Source organism: Taudactylus pleione, unplaced genomic scaffold (assembly GCF_031769625.1).
Source record: "Taudactylus pleione unplaced genomic scaffold, aTauple2 ptg000555l, whole genome shotgun sequence".
Classification (NCBI taxonomy): Eukaryota; Metazoa; Chordata; class Amphibia; order Anura; family Myobatrachidae; genus Taudactylus; species Taudactylus pleione.
The window spans coordinates 1,986,705-2,004,651 of NW_028284957.1; the positions used below are offsets into that span (position 1 = coordinate 1,986,705).

The 17,947-nt window shown below is 43.5% G+C and overlaps 2 pseudogenes; one reads left to right on the forward strand and one right to left on the reverse strand.

The window, feature by feature from the left end:
• Nucleotides 1–8,731: 8,731 nt before the first annotated feature.
• Nucleotides 8,732–8,850, reverse strand: LOC148482039 (5S ribosomal RNA; annotated as a pseudogene).
• Nucleotides 8,851–14,704: 5,854 nt separating this feature from the next.
• On the forward strand, nucleotides 14,705–14,823 carry LOC148482040 (5S ribosomal RNA; annotated as a pseudogene).
• The last annotated feature ends 3,124 nt before the right edge of the window (nucleotides 14,824–17,947 follow it).

The following is a 17,947-nucleotide window of genomic DNA, read 5'->3' on the forward strand; positions in this document are numbered from 1 at the left end:
AGACACTTTCTAGCTTATAATATAGACGACAAGACGCATCGAATCGGTGTATGTACTGCTGCAAAATGTGTTCTGTTGTCGCCATCTCAGGATGGAAATAACAGAGCCAAAGTATTGATAACTGTACTATTTATTATATGACTAAAATCTTACTTCTGAGCTTTCAAGTTCCACTACGCATCCCCAGAGACTGGAGACCTGATTCAAAGGTGAAAGCAGAAGTGTGGTGACATCCGATGCAGCACTTCCAGATCCCCCCCCCCACGCATTGCCTGAGGTGCGCGCAAGTGAAAGGGGGTGTGGCCTTGTGCCCACTATGTCGCATGCCAAGACATAGTGGGCGTGCTAATGCCTTGCTGTGCAATCGCGGATTTGCATACTTTCGTTGCGTGCGAAGGCATCTAGTGAACAGGTCTGAATCGAGCCCTAAGTCCTGATCATCAGATCATTGAAGTTGGGAGGTATGGTCTTGCTGTTGAAACATATGGCAATATGGAAATGAATGCTCATTTTGGGGGCTTTTACACATAATAAATATGCCCCTTCATCTCCTGTAAATGACACCCTGGGTAAGGAGTCATCAGGGATTTTTGGGGCCACGGAGAAGCTTCGGGGCTCAGTTACAATGCCGTAATTCATTGCATAACTTGATTGCACTTGGGATCGCTTGGTAATTTGCAGTGAACTGATTTATAGAAATAGGACACTGATAGCTCTGAAACAACTTTACACATTTATGTATTCATTTACATCTGTTTAATGAGATTACTGCTGTGAAACAGCTTCAGTTTAATGAGCATCACAGGAATTTCAAATGTGTGTGGTTTAGAGCTTCATTAAGCGAGTAACTATAGGCCAGAGGTTCTCAAACTCCGCCATTACAGTCCAGGTTTTAAGGATATCCATGCTTGAGCACCGGTTACTTAACTAGCACCTCAGTCAATTTGATTTAACCATCTGGGCTCAAGCATGCATATCCTTAAGACCTGTACTGTTTTCTATTGAACTAAGTCGCACTACGCATGCGTTGCGATGGTTTACCGACGGAGGCCGTAGTAAGTATTTGAACACAGAGTGATTGACAGTCAGTGTACGTTTTTATGTGAGGTAATGGGGGGGTGGCTGGTCACACGTGGTGTGTCGCAACCACAGACTGTTTTTATACACCATACTTGCCAACTCTCCCTTAGGGGGTATATTTACTAAGCAGTGTTAGGAGATAAGGTGCCAGACAATCAGCTCCCAACTGTCATTTTCAAAAATGGCAGTTAGGAGCTGATTGGCTGGTACCTTATTTCCGTTCACTTTATCTCTAACACAGCTTAGTAAATAGTCCCCTTATTGTCAGGGAGACTCCCTAAAATAGCAGCAATCTCCTTGACTCCCTGAAAAGTCTAGCAATCTTACTGATTGCACATTATCCCCATTACTTAGCTGTTATATAAAAAAATCAACAACAGATATTTACATGAGATCATTAGTGCCATTTCCCTGCATTGGCTATAAGGCACAATGATCCCTATGGCTAATGTACATGCATTTTCTGAAAAGTATCAGTGTGTTTTCATCAGCAAATAGATCTTATTAACTGCTTTGGGGCTCATTTACATTTGGATGTAAATCAATTTTATGACACGCCCCTTAGATGTATGACACGCCCCTCAGATGTATGACACGCCCCTCAGATGTATGACACGCCCCTCAGATGTAGCAGTACACGCCCACTTTACCAACGCGCTCATAGGTGCTGCTTTCACAATCTCCCTGAAATGATTTTTCAAAAGTGGGCACATATGATATACCCAGTGGTACAGGCCCTGCTTTATTCATCAAGATGGCGGACACCTTCATAGATATAACCAACACAAGTTCTTCCTGGCGATTCCTAGCACTAAGCTAACGCAGGGCCTGATTCAGACCCGCTCGCGAGCGCTTTGGGGTACTATCTGCAAGTAAATGTTGTATCTAACATCTCTGGGATACTTTAGTTGTTATATTTTCATTCAATATAACAGTTTTTATCTTGTACAGAGTTAATTACGGTAACCTTTTACCCAAGTGTATAATGTACTCAGGGCCTGATTCAGGTTGGATCGCAAGGCTGCGTTCGTACAGTTGGATAGCAAGGCTGCGTTCGTACGCACCCCGCTTGCTGTGAAAATATGCTAATGAATGCAATCGCACGGCAACCGCAGCACTATACCAAGACGCCCATCACTGTATAAAGCCGCCCACTTCCCATGACATACATCCGTAAGTCAGCAAAAACATCCTTAACATCAAGTAACATCGGAACCACACAGTTGTGGTTGACCCGTCCCTACCGCACAAACTGCTAAACTTCCTGTCGCCATCTAGACCTCTGCCAGCTGAACGTAGCCTTGCGATCCAACCTGAATCAGGCGGTCAGTGGGCAGCAAGTTTCTGCCAGTCTGTGACAATGACAAGCAGCGTTCATTGGCTCGCTTAATGAAAAATCCACTGTCACACCGTGCTGCCAGGGTTCAGGACCCCAATACGTGGCGTGCTGCACTACAAGCTCCAAAGTCCATGTACAGTATACTGTGACTGTGCAGATGTACTGGGGCAGATACTGGGGGCTAGGGCAGTGTGGCTGGCATCCATGGGAGGTTAGTGCAATTTGGCTGATACTTTAGGGGTTATTTCTGCACTGTGGCTGGCAGACCTGGGATGTCTGTGTAATGTATCTTCCATTGCCCACTGTATAATGCAAGATAAGGATGCACCAGGCTTTCAGCAATGGAGGGGAATGCACACGGGTCATTGGTCCAGATGTTGCACTGGGGACTAGATATACCACTGACTCTGCCCCTTTTTCCCCCAACATATATATATGGACAATGGGCCTGATTCAGAGCTGAACGCTCTGAATCAGGGCCCTCCTACCTGTTTTTGGAGCGTCCTCATGGACGCTCGCATAGCTGTGGGTTGCCACCCACAGCTATAGCGAGAGTCCATGATGATGGTCGTGATGGTATTGACCATCGCGACCATAAGGCTTGCGATGGAGACCCTTTGGTAGGGTCTCGCTGCCGCAAGCCCTGGAGTGATTTTGGCTCTATCAGAGCCAAAATCACTCCCACTGACATCACTAGTGATGACAGTGGGGCCAGCTTGAGACGGTAGGCGTTCCCATGGGAACGCCTCCGTCTGGCAGGCACGCCCCCGGCACACCCACCAAAGGGGGCGTGCTGTCAATCAACATCGACAGCACGCCCCCTTTGGTGCGAGACCCGGAGCGATGGAGAGCCCGTTGCTCGCCGGGTCTCACACATGCGCACGACGGAGCTCCCTCCGTCGACCCGCTTGCGAGCGTACTGCCGCTCACGAGCGGGTCTGAATGACCCCCTATAGCCTCACACAAGTTTGCTTATTATATAGGCAGAGATGTATCAAACCTCGGGGAGAGATAAAGTGGAGAGGGATAAAGTACCAACCAACCATCTTCTGTCATTTTTCAAACACCTCCTGTAAAGTGACAGTTAGGAGCCGATTGGTTGGTACTTTATCTCTCTCCAAGGTATTTTTCTGGTCTGACAGATGTAATCGACTATTTATTATTATTAACTAAATCGCTCATTAACTGCCGTAGTCAGCGGTGTGCGCAGATGTGGCGGCTAGATTTTTTTCTGCAAAAGCATCTGTGCCTTTATGCCGCGACGGAGTCTGAGCCTACTGAGACGCCCTCTGGCTGCGGCGCTATTCCGTTATGGCGAGAGGGGGGGAGCGGGTACTATTTACCCGGGCTCTGGCTTCCTGAGGGGCCCGGCGCCGCCCCCCCCCCCTCCCTTTCTCCCTCCCTCACAGCAGCCCAGCCACAGCAGTCTCCCATGCCTGTGGGGGGGAGTGATCACACTGATCGCGCCCCCCCTGGCTTTGCGCCGGGCTGAGGGGCTCACAGCGCACCCCTCCCAGCGCTGCAAAAGTGTGTTTGTGTTTTTTTCTTTTGCTCAAGGGGGTGTGACCACACCTCCCGTGATTAGGTGACATCCCCTCTTTACCTGGGCCCGGCAGGGCTCTCTATGCCGCTGATGGCGCCTTCTAAGACGCACCATCGGCTGCAACATCAAAGATTGCACCAGCCTGTGCAGGTACATTTTCTGCATCTGAACATGACCTCTTGTGTCAGTGCAACCTCCCAGAAGCGCCCGCTGAAAATTGATCTCTGTGTTTGCAATGTCGATCTGAGTCTTATGCTTGTCATACACTAGTACGACCAGCATAAGATAAGATTCATCTTATGATTTCCCTTGAACTCCCCATGCACAAATACATGACACGATCTGCATATGATTACAATAGATAATATGGGCTGCACGTCTGATCATATGATATGTTTTAAGAGTGGCAGAAGCGCGCATCGGATCGTATCTATACTACACGATTTCGACACAATTCATCATACGACGCATCTAAAATCGGGCAATCGGCCCGAAATCGCGCTAGTGTATGGCCAGCATTAGGGGTAAATTTACTAAAGTGAGCGTTTTTAGAAGTGAGTTTTAGAAGAGATGTTGCCCATAGCAACCAATCAGATTCTAGCTATTATCTTCTAGAAGGTGCTAGTTAAACGTTAAGTAGAATCTGATTGGTTGCTATGGGCAACATCTCCACTTCTAAAAACTCTCACTTTAGTAAATGTACCACTTACAGGGGCAACCATCAGGGCGCATGTGCAGTGCGATTCGGACGCTTGCGCAAACTGAAAAAAATCTATCGCTTGTGCCCGAGATCACCACTCCGTGCGACTCTGAAACAGGCCCGAAAGCTCTTTTCAATTTAGCAAATACTTTGTTATATTTAATAGGCAACTGGCATCTGAAACATGTCTATAAGTCGGCAAACACAAAGCACCCTAAGCTTCATTAAGCTGCAATATCATTAGGAATAGGTTAATTAAATAGAGTATTTGAGTTCTGTGGAGAGGTAACTATGGTATCCATAGGGACTCTCAGGGAGACATGATTGCTATTTGTATTCTCTTGTAAATCCAGCGTTTGATGTTACAATGTTGTATGTGTGCTCCTGTCGGAGTTAATGATTCTTGTTTCAAATGAGGGTTATTTATGCTTTATTAATTATGCCTCTATGCCAAATGTACTGAAAAATCGTAGCCTTGTTTAATATTGCAGTGCTGTTATTTCATAATTGCCTTGGCATTAAGGCAATTATTATATAAATAGCAGCACTGTAATACACCGCACTATTTTATCATTATGTAAAACAAAGAATTATGGGCCTGATTCAGTAACGATTGCAACTGCGATTACGCAAGCAATCGTCCGATTGTTGCGTTATGCGCATGCATCGCAGTGCTCGAAGACTCCACTGCGATCGGGACTGCAGTGACTATGCAGACCCATCGCAGAGTGATTGACAGGAAGTACCGTTGGGGAAGGTAACGGGGGCTGGTCGGCAAAATGCCGGCGTGTCAGTGCGTTTTTGAACACCGTTGCAGGGGCGTGCATAAATTAGCCACTGTGATGAAATATGCAGCTTGGGCTTTTACTGCGTGCGATGAGGTTAGTAATTCCTGAACGAAAAACCCTAAAGCGTTATAACAGTTCTTCCAACCAGGTTGATAGTCTGAAGATGATAGAAGCTACTGGAGACAAGCACTGAAGATGGTTACTTATAGTTTAGGTAGAGGTTTGATAAATAGCCTTGTTACGTCATGTAGTGGTAACGGGCACTGCTGTTTCTGCATGATTAGTTAGGCCGAAGGGTTCGATAAATAGGAATCTATTAGAGATAAAGTATGAGGATAGGAATGTATGGCATCATTTGGATGGATAAGGCTATAGTGCAGCCAGAGCCTGTGATCAATGTTTGGACAGTATCCGGTCAACTGGTCAGCGATCAAAATGTTAACAATATTCGTTAAGTCTACACAGTAAAAATGTCGACATGTTCAGAATGTAAACATTTAACATGTTGACATATTTTTTTTTTTTTTGTTGATGGTTAGGTTTGGGGTTCGGGAAAAGCTAAAATAAGCAAAGACATATGTCGACATTTTGGTGCTGACAGGAATCGGTACCGATAGCTGAATAGCCGCCGGTTCTCATACCGATGCCGGAAACCTCATGAAGACATATCCTGACAGGGGCACGTAAGTACCCTAACCCTCCCCTCCTCACCCTCCCTTAGTGGTGCCTAACCCTAACCTCCCTGGGGGGTGCCTAACCCTAACCTCCCCACCGTAGACCTAACCCTCCCTGAGGGGTGCCTAACCATAACTTCCCCCCGGTGGTGCCTACAACCCTCCCCCAGGGATTCCTAAGCCTATCCCCCCCCCCCCCCCGCGGCTAAGAGCTGACTATACCCACTTACCTTTGTTTGGGATGCCGCCGAGATTTCGTTGTCCGGCTAAAGATATCTTTAGTCCTGAGTCGGCCTTCCACTGTCGGGATTCCGACGGCCGGCATTCCGGGCAGCGGTAATGTAACTACATCCTGTGCTGACATGTTAAATGTCAGCATTATTTAATTAATTTACATTTTAATCATGTTAACCTAATTGCCTGTTGACATATTGGTTGTCGGCCTGAAGTCCATTTCGACATTCTGACTGTTGACATTCAGAACCTGTTGACATTCTGGTGTTGGCAAGTCATAACACACCCATTTGGATACACTAGTTTCCGCTTATTTTAGTTACCGGGCCATTCATCATCAGGGGTCCGATAGGACCCCCTGATATTCAGCAAACTCAGAAAATTTAAAGTTACAGAGTTTGCCATTTTCAGATGGCTCTTGGTCTCATAAACCTATTGGAAGGAGTTCCAGGGATGCGAAGAGGGATCCGAGCGGGTCCCTCCGTCGCCTTCTCACGGACTCCTCGGTGGCTGTGCGCATCTGTGACCAATGATGAATTGCTCCGGTATAATCTATCCCCCACTGCTAGTTGGATACTTAAGTATCCCTTGCAACGAGATCAATACTTAATCATACGGCCTCCGATGATGAATAGGCCCCTGTGTATCATGTGTGTTTGCTTTATACCAACATAACAATAAGGGACCCTCTCAGGGTTGGACTGGTCCACAGGGGTACAGGGGAAATCCCTGGTCGGCCGATGTGCCTGAGGACCCACCCACTCCTCTAGGTGACAGGTTCCAGACCTCCAATCATACATTGTTACTCCATTAGATGGTCAGTTACCTGGTGGAATAGTACCACCGATCATGGGTGATTGGTTCCTTTCTATAGATACTACACCAAGATTAGCTTATTGGTTAACCAAGCATTTGTGGTGGCTGGCCACACCCCTTAACCATGGGCCCCTTCCACTGCATTTCCCTGGTGGGCCCTTCGTGCTCCAGTCCGACACTGGACCCTCTGCTTTCCACTACAGTCTTTAGACTCTCTCATGACTTGTTATTTCTTTTTAAACACTGTATACACAGCTCATATAAAATAACTGGGTATTATTAAACCTATACTACCACTTAGCTAGAGCTTTTATTAAGGTGCCCCTTCCACTTACAGTGCTGGTCTAGAAACCACGATTCCGATACAGCTCTGTATATGGGCGTAAATAGCGAGTTTTACCAAAATGCGCATAGGTGAATTTACGTATGCGTATGTCCGGACGAGTGTGATGGATGGTGGGCGGATCTGACTTTGGGCCTCATTTATCAATGAGTTTTATCACTCACAACGAGTGATAAAACTCGTGGTGTGTGATAAATGGCGCTCCAGCCAATCAGCTCCCAACTGTCATTTTTCAAACAGATGACAGTTGGGAGCTGATTGGCTAGAACAGCATTATCATACGCCACGAGTTTTATCACTCGTGAATGATAAAACTCGTTGATGAATGAGGCCCTTTGTGTGAAATGGGTATTTGCGCTTGCGCTCGGGAGATCCGTCTCATGGGAGTGTCGTGGGAGTGTAGCTAGAGTTACCTGTTATTTTGGGGCACGTGTAAATAGAAGTGAAGCCAGTTTTTGACGGCATGGGGCTGCTTCAAGTGCCGATGCTAATGATGACGATTGCCTCCGTGGAAGAAAAATTAGTGGGTGGAGCGGTTTCCCGCTTATAGCGGCGTGGTTCCTCGCAATAGCCCTACAGAAACTCCCATTGGTATATGGTAGTAATTATTATCCTTCCTTTCCCTCCCCTTGGTAGTACTAGTATCCCCCTATCCCTAAAGTGACAATCTCGCCCTCCCATCTGGTGGCGGGTCTATAGGGGTAGTAGCCACTGTTACAAAACACGAGGGTCCTGTCTGTGACCCCCTACTACATGGTAAGAGTACTTATATATTAAGCCGGCAATAAATGCTTTATTTTATTCTTTAGATTCCATTCTGCTGTTTGAGCCACCAGAGAACGAATGCATAATACTATAACAACCCTACGATGGAGCAAAGTGTTAGCAGTGTGGTGCCGGCTTCTCATTTCCTGCGATAATACAGAGCTATTAGAAGAAGAAAGAGTAAGGCTATTCTTGGGGCACACTTGTATACGAATTCTTAAGATTGAAATAAAATATAACTTTTAATATAAATAGTAAAATATATACCAGGTACACATAAGGTCATAGACGAACATATTAAAAGATAATTTCTGCAAAGTACCCCACATATACAATTTAGGATAACAATAATTGTGTTAGAGTGCAGATATTGCAATAAATACCATAGGTATTGGTATATAGGCTACACAGTGCGCAGTCCTATGATCCCCATTAAGCAGTACAATATCTATCTACAGAACCTGGTATTCCTGAGTGGTCCCCCACAACAGTACTAACCAGGCCTACCACTGGATCGCTTCCAAGATCAAACGAGTTTGGGCATAGTCAGTGAAGTATGACTGTAGATTATCGCTACTGAAAATATATGGGGATTCACTTATGCACACGGTCTGAGCCTATTTAAAAAATGTAGGACTACTTTCAAAAGAGAGGTCCAGTTAATAATCAGTTGCTATCAAGACAGGTGGTGCATAAGCATACCTTCCTTGTGATGCAATCAATTGACACATATAGCATAACCATGTATAGATTGTAACTTTAAGAGAGCATCACATAGGTAACTTATCACAAATCATACTTAGTTCCAAGTATACAGAATAGGAACTCTACACAATAACAAAGCCTGACAGAACACATAATATACAATCACCCCATAAACATAGAATATCAATTTTTTATATAAATTATGGTGGCTGCATAAATATGCTAATCCAAATGGTTCTCCTATTATCAAATATTTCTCTATCAATGAATATATTCCACCAGGAAATGCTCAGGACTTCCAAATTGGGCTGCAATTGAGTATAGTAGCAGGCACCCTCATTAACCTGGTATATAATAGGAATCACAGAGAGTACAAAAGAAGGGGGGTTTTATCAGCCATACATAGGAAACGAGCTGAATCACAGGAGTAGGTCATATCCCCAAAATGTTAAAAAGAAAAATAGGAGATAGCAATTGGAAAAGAAAACTGACAGGCTAAGCCTGAACAAATCTATCTGGCTGACCAGACACAATCATCTGTCAGCTTATACGTTACCAGTGTGAGGTACAGTGGAGCCCAGTCCGTGCACTGACTGGGTTATCCTTGACATCAGCAGAGTCTCATATGTAAACAAAGGACGCGCGTTTCGCCCGCTATGAGGCTTGATCACCTCGTGTAATGATGACTTAGATAGTAATCCTTTTAAATGTGTGCAGAATACACGTCATTTATCCGCGACTCAGGTCGCGGCTCACAGCTGTGCCATTAGTCACAGCGCAATACAGTCTCCCTCAACTATGCTTGATTCTATTGGTTATGGATGCGCTCGTGAGGTAATAAGCCAATCACCGGGTCCCGATTGGGAGAACTGCATATTGGGATATGTAGTTCAATACCCGGTTGGTTAAAATAAAACTCATGATACAATGGGCCAATCAAATAATCCCAGTTAGACAGATTGCTTGTTGGGATATGTAGTTTAAAAAGCGATTAACTGAAATTAAAAATCACTAAAACCAGGAGGAATTTTATGTATATATGTGGTCCTAATATATTAAATCATACACACTTGATCTGAAAATCATAATAAATACCCAGGGAAGGCCCCATAATCATAATGGGTGACAATGAGCATCACATTGTTCTTAAACTGAAACAAATAACGAAATGGTGCTTAAAAATACCATCATGACTATAGAGTAAAATTATCCATCAGAACAGAATTATTCAAGAAGATTATAAACTGAAATTAAATCATAAGCTACTAACAAATATCATAAAGTGTAATCACACAACGTCCACTCGTGTTACTATTTATAAACGAGTTTATGAACATATTCCTATTAGCCACTAGTAATAATTAGAATACCATTAAATAGCAATAAAATTATATAGTCATTGGATAGCATATATTCCACTAAAATTAATATATATACACCAAATTACAGTGTCACAATAAAACGTGAATTTAATAAGATGGTACAAGACCAATATAAGTTAAGATTATTATATTGGGATATACCCATACAATAAAAGTTACAAAAGTGAAATTGTGACCATAGAAAAATTATATAAAATATATGGTTAGATCTACCCATAGTGATTAAGTGAAAAATGTGAAAAAAGAAAAATATTATATAATGCCAAAGTAAATTAGTGAATAAATAGTGTACTCATATTATCTAAAAAATGAATTAAAAAGGATTTGAAAAGGATATATTGAATACAAAGATTTATAAATATAATTACAAAAATACGCTATAGTTAATATACTCATTCATCCCTCTAGGAGATAGTGCCCCTAACTTGAATGTCCAGTAGCTTTCACGTTTCATTAATTGCTGCATGAGATCGCCACCGCGAATCCCCAACAAAACTTTTTCCAGACCAAAAATGCGCAGATCATTAGGATTATCTTTATGGTATACATGAAAATGTCTCGCAACTGAAGTAAGTTTCTTAAATTTTGTTAAATCAGATCGAGCATTCCTGATAGTCCCAACATGTTCCAAGGTACGCTGTCTGAAATTCCTTGTTGTAATCCCTACATATTTCATCTCACAGCTGCACGTCAGGCAATACACAACCCCCATAGTGCTGCAATTGATGAAATCTTTGATCGAGGAAGTGTTGCCATATTTATCTTGGACCCTATCACATTTAACCATATACTGGCATGCTTTGCATGTCCCACATGGAAAAGAGCCATGTATTTTGTTATCCTTCTTGGGAAATTTGATGTAATGGCTTTGGACAAGATTATCACGTAGATTCCTAGATCTGCGCCAACCCATTGCAACTTTGGTGCCTAATACTTCGGACAAATCTTCGTCCAGTAGTAGGACAGGCCAGTGTCTCTGGATAATATCCTGAATAGTCCTCCATTCCCTACTAAAATTACCAATGAAACGTACAGTTCCAGTTTCTTTATTGGTTCTTTTACCTCCAGGATAATGTTCCTCTTTTTTGAAAATCATAGTTTCCCTTTGAATGGAGGAAATACTGGCCTTGGCTTTTTTAATACTTCTCTTGCTATATCCTCTTTCTACCAGACGTTCGGAGAGTTCAACACTTTTCATCCTATAGGTTGATTCCTCTGAGCAATTTCGTTTAAGGCGAAGAAATTCACCTTTAGGCAAATTTTCCACCGTCAGTGGGAAGTGCGCGCTAGTCTGATGTAAAAGACTATTTGTCGCTGTATTTTTATGATCTGGGAAGGCGAAGAAAGCATATTATTGGAGTTCATTCAGGAGCTAAATAATAATGATTTCAATATAAGATTGACTTATCAATACAGTAGTGATTGGGTATCATTCTTAGACCTTAAAATCTATAAAACTCCTGAGGGTGTGATTCATACCGAACTTTTTCGCAAGACAACAGCGACAAATAGTCTTTTACATCAGACTAGCGCGCACTTCCCACTGACGGTGGAAAATTTGCCTAAAGGTGAATTTCTTCGCCTTAAACGAAATTGCTCAGAGGAATCAACCTATAGGATGAAAAGTGTTGAACTCTCCGAACGTCTGGTAGAAAGAGGATATAGCAAGAGAAGTATTAAAAAAGCCAAGGCCAGTATTTCCTCCATTCAAAGGGAAACTATGATTTTCAAAAAAGAGGAACATTATCCTGGAGGTAAAAGAACCAATAAAGAAACTGGAACTGTACGTTTCATTGGTAATTTTAGTAGGGAATGGAGGACTATTCAGGATATTATCCAGAGACACTGGCCTGTCCTACTACTGGACGAAGATTTGTCCGAAGTATTAGGCACCAAAGTTGCAATGGGTTGGCGCAGATCTAGGAATCTACGTGATAATCTTGTCCAAAGCCATTACATCAAATTTCCCAAGAAGGATAACAAAATACATGGCTCTTTTCCATGTGGGACATGCAAAGCATGCCAGTATATGGTTAAATGTGATAGGGTCCAAGATAAATATGGCAACACTTCCTCGATCAAAGATTTCATCAATTGCAGCACTATGGGGGTTGTGTATTGCCTGACGTGCAGCTGTGAGATGAAATATGTAGGGATTACAACAAGGAATTTCAGACAGCGTACCTTGGAACATGTTGGGACTATCAGGAATGCTCGATCTGATTTAACAAAATTTAAGAAACTTACTTCAGTTGCGAGACATTTTCATGTATACCATAAAGATAATCCTAATGATCTGCGCATTTTTGGTCTGGAAAAAGTTTTGTTGGGGATTCGCGGTGGCGATCTCATGCAGCAATTAATGAAACGTGAAAGCTACTGGACATTCAAGTTAGGGGCACTATCTCCTAGAGGGATGAATGAGTATATTAACTATAGCGTATTTTTGTAATTATATTTATAAATCTTTGTATTCAATATATCCTTTTCAAATCCTTTTTAATTCATTTTTTAGATAATATGAGTACACTATTTATTCACTAATTTACTTTGGCATTATATAATATTTTTCTTTTTTCACATTTTTCACTTAATCACTATGGGTAGATCTAACCATATATTTTATATAATTTTTCTATGGTCACAATTTCACTTTTGTAACTTTTATTGTATGGGTATATCCCAATATAATAATCTTAACTTATATTGGTCTTGTACCATCTTATTAAATTCACGTTTTATTGTGACACTGTAATTTGGTGTATATATATTAATTTTAGTGGAATATATGCTATCCAATGACTATATAATTTTATTGCTATTTAATGGTATTCTAATTATTACTAGTGGCTAATAGGAATATGTTCATAAACTCGTTTATAAATAGTAACACGAGTGGACGTTGTGTGATTACACTTTATGATATTTGTTAGTAGCTTATGATTTAATTTCAGTTTATAATCTTCTTGAATAATTCTGTTCTGATGGATAATTTTACTCTATAGTCATGATGGTATTTTTAAGCACCATTTCGTTATTTGTTTCAGTTTAAGAACAATGTGATGCTCATTGTCACCCATTATGATTATGGGGCCTTCCCTGGGTATTTATTATGATTTTCAGATCAAGTGTGTATGATTTAATATATTAGGACCACATATATACATAAAATTCCTCCTGGTTTTAGTGATTTTTAATTTCAGTTAATCGCTTTTTAAACTACATATCCCAACAAGCAATCTGTCTAACTGGGATTATTTGATTGGCCCATTGTATCATGAGTTTTATTTTAACCAACCGGGTATTGAACTACATATCCCAATATGCAGTTCTCCCAATCGGGACCCGGTGATTGGCTTATTACCTCACGAGCGCATCCATAACCAATAGAATCAAGCATAGTTGAGGGAGACTGTATTGCGCTGTGACTAATGGCACAGCTGTGAGCCGCGACCTGAGTCGCGGATAAATGACGTGTATTCTGCACACATTTAAAAGGATTACTATCTAAGTCATCATTACACGAGGTGATCAAGCCTCATAGCGGGCGAAACGCGCGTCCTTTGTTTACATATGAGACTCTGCTGATGTCAAGGATAACCCAGTCAGTGCACGGACTGGGCTCCACTGTACCTCACACTGGTAACGTATAAGCTGACAGATGATTGTGTCTGGTCAGCCAGATAGATTTGTTCAGGCTTAGCCTGTCAGTTTTCTTTTCCAATTGCTATCTCCTATTTTTCTTTTTAACATTTTGGGGATATGACCTACTCCTGTGATTCAGCTCGTTTCCTATGTATGGCTGATAAAACCCCCCTTCTTTTGTACTCTCTGTGATTCCTATTATATACCAGGTTAATGAGGGTGCCTGCTACTATACTCAATTGCAGCCCAATTTGGAAGTCCTGAGCATTTCCTGGTGGAATATATTCATTGATAGAGAAATATTTGATAATAGGAGAACCATTTGGATTAGCATATTTATGCAGCCACCATAATTTATATAAAAAATTGATATTCTATGTTTATGGGGTGATTGTATATTATGTGTTCTGTCAGGCTTTGTTATTGTGTAGAGTTCCTATTCTGTATACTTGGAACTAAGTATGATTTGTGATAAGTTACCTATGTGATGCTCTCTTAAAGTTACAATCTATACATGGTTATGCTATATGTGTCAATTGATTGCATCACAAGGAAGGTATGCTTATGCACCACCTGTCTTGATAGCAACTGATTATTAACTGGACCTCTCTTTTGAAAGTAGTCCTACATTTTTTAAATAGGCTCAGACCGTGTGCATAAGTGAATCCCCATATATTTTCAGTAGCGATAATCTACAGTCATACTTCACTGACTATGCCCAAACTCGTTTGATCTTGGAAGCGATCCAGTGGTAGGCCTGGTTAGTACTGATGTGGGGGACCACTCAGGAATACCAGGTTCTGTAGATAGATATTGTACTGCTTAATGGGGATCATAGGACTGCGCACTGTGTAGCCTATATACCAATACCTATGGTATTTATTGCAATATCTGCACTCTAACACAATTATTGTTATCCTAAATTGTATATGTGGGGTACTTTGCAGAAATTATCTTTTAATATGTTCGTCTATGACCTTATGTGTACCTGGTATATATTTTACTATTTATATTAAAAGTTATATTTTATTTCAATCTTAAGAATTCGTATACAAGTGTGCCCCAAGAATAGCCTTACTCTTTCTTTTTCTAATAAATCTGTTATATTTAGGCTGTGGGAGCACCACCAACATAAACTTATGATGTATAAATTATTCATGGATATGGATGGTTGGTTAAAATAATTCTAGTTATGGTTATGTGCGGAATCTTCCCTGTTTTCGATAATACAGAGCTGCAGCCTCACTGTTTTAGTCTATTAAATTAATCTGTGCTGTAAACTCCGTTTCCACTGTCGCTGATACAGAACTGTAATTATGCACAGTGAGGTCAGAATAGATTGCACACATCGCTTTCTAAGAGAAAAGAGTATCTTGGTTTCATAGAGTAATATCTCAGCTGATATCACCTCTATAGGAATGAGTGTAGTTGTATTCTCCTCAAGCATCCAGGCTGTTGGATCGCTATCAGTGAGCCTTTAAAGGTAAAGTCTGCTAAGTCTTTACTGGCTGACAGAGGGCTGATTCAGCGCAATGCTAAATGCAGATTCCCGATTATCAGGAATCTGCGCGTGCGCTGGACCCATTCTACTTATGTGCAGACCCTGCTATGCCTCTGCGTGATTGACAGGCAGAGGCATTTAAGGGGTGGTGCGAGGACGGACGGGATTCCCGGAACAGGGCGTGGTGTCCCCATGTTCCCGGGAGTGGCAAGGCCAGGATCTGCGTCCATGGACGCAGTTTCCTGGCCTCGCAAGCCGACCAGCCTGAGCAAGCTGGCACCGTCCACCTTCACGACCGATGGTTACCCCACCTCGGTCCAGGGCTGGGATCGCAAGTGTCAGACCAGGGTTGCCTACCCTCCAGATTCGGCTGGGAGCCTCCCGATAAACGGGTGCAGCTCCCGACCCCCCAGAAAGGCAGGCAAGCCCCCCCCCTGGCTCCCCGCGAATACCTGTTAATCCCCTGCAGCGGGAGGGCCGGTGATGCGATTCGAGCTGAATCGCATAATTTTGGCCCCATCCCCTGCTTCACAATGCCTGCATTGTGTTGCCGGGGCGGGGCCATTATGACGCAATCATGTGGCCCCTCCCCTGTCACACCCACAAATGACATCTGCCCACCCGGCCACGCCGCCTACCCTGCCGATCTGGCTGCTCCCTCCCAGAAGGAGCAGCCAGATAGTCAGCAAGTATGTGTCAGACACCTCTTGCTGCGTTTGCATGTTTGCAATTCCGTCCACTACTGAATCACCCCCAGAGACACTAATGTAGTGGAAGCTGTGCAGGGCAGGAGTGGTAATCACCCCCAGAGACCCTGATGTAGTGGAAGCTGTGCAGGGCAGGAGTGGTAATCACCCCCAGAGACCCTGATGTAGTGGAAGCTGTGCAGGGCAGGAGTGGTAATCACCCCTAGAGACACTGATGTAGTGGAAGCTGTGCAGGGCAGGAGTGGTAATCACCCCCAGAGACACTGATGCAGTGGAGCTGTGCAGGGCAGGAGTGGTAATCACCCCCAGAGACACTGATGCAGTGGAAGCTGTGCAGGGCAGGAGTGGTAATCACCCCCAGAGACACTGGTGCAGCGGAAGCTGTGCAGGGCAGGAGTGGTAATCACCCCCAGAGACACTGGTGCAGCGGAAGCTGTGCAGGGCAGGAGTGGTAATCACCCCCAGAGACCCTGATGCAGTGGAAGCTGTGCAGGGCAGGAGTGGTATTCACCCCCAGAGACCCTGATGTAGTGGAAGCTGTGCAGGGCAGGAGTGGTAATCACCCCCAGAGACACTGATGTAGCGGAAGCTGTGCAGGGCAGGAGTGGTAATCACCCCCAGAGACACTGATGTAGCGGAAGCTGTGCAGGGCAGGAGTGGTAATCACCCCCAGAGACACTGATGTAGCGGAAGCTGTGCAGGGCAGGAGTGGTAATCCCCCAGAGACACTGATGCAGTGGAAGCTGTGCAGGGCAGGAGTGGTAATCACCCCCAGAGACACTGATGTAGTGGAAGCTGTGCAGGGCAGGAGTGGTAATCACCCCCAGAGACACTGATGCAGCGGAAGCTGTGCAGGGCAGGAGTGGTAATCACCCCCAGAGACCCTGATGCAGCGGAAGCTGTGCAGGGCAGGAGTGGTATTCACCCCCAGAGACCCTGATGTAGTGGAAGCTGTGCAGGGCAGGAGTGGTAATCACCCCCAGAGACACTGATGTAGCGGAAGCTGTGCAGGGCAGGAGTGGTAATCACCCCCAGAGACCCTGATGTAGCGGAAGCTGTGCAGGGCAGGAGTGGTAATCACCCCCAGAGACCCTGATGTAGTGGAAGCTGTGCAGGGCAGGAGCAGAACCACCTGCAATATAAGAATTGTCACCTTGGGGACTTACAAGGGATTCCTGCACAGCCCTATTTATCCGCAGCCTTAGAACATATTAGGCGTTCCCATGGATACGTTTTATTCTTATTTTCTATACGAAGATGACAATATCCTCTCCCTGATTAGAGTCCGGCGATATGGTCCATGGAACAAATAAACAGCGCTGAATTTCTAAGAGACTCCGGCCCGGTGTAAAGGATTTGCAGCCGGTTCAATCCCCAGTTTTAATTAATGTGAGCTCAATGTTTATCCCCAGGATATTTTCATAATATCCCTGCATTATCAGATTAGACTATGAAGCTGCTTCCAGCAGATGAGATTTCATGCTGCAATGTTCTGGGGGAGGCGGGGCACGTCTTGAGTGACAAGTGTCAATCATCCTCCAAAATCACATTGCAGCACTGTCATCCTTGCATAATGAGGTTATCCTATGTGTCATCCGCACATGAGAACACAATTATGCCTGGAAATTGAGTTATTGTGGGGGGCTATTTTTCATGAAGTGCAAAAAAGATCACTGTGTGCCGCATCTTCTGTAGAGCTATAGCTAACATATGAAAACATTTGCA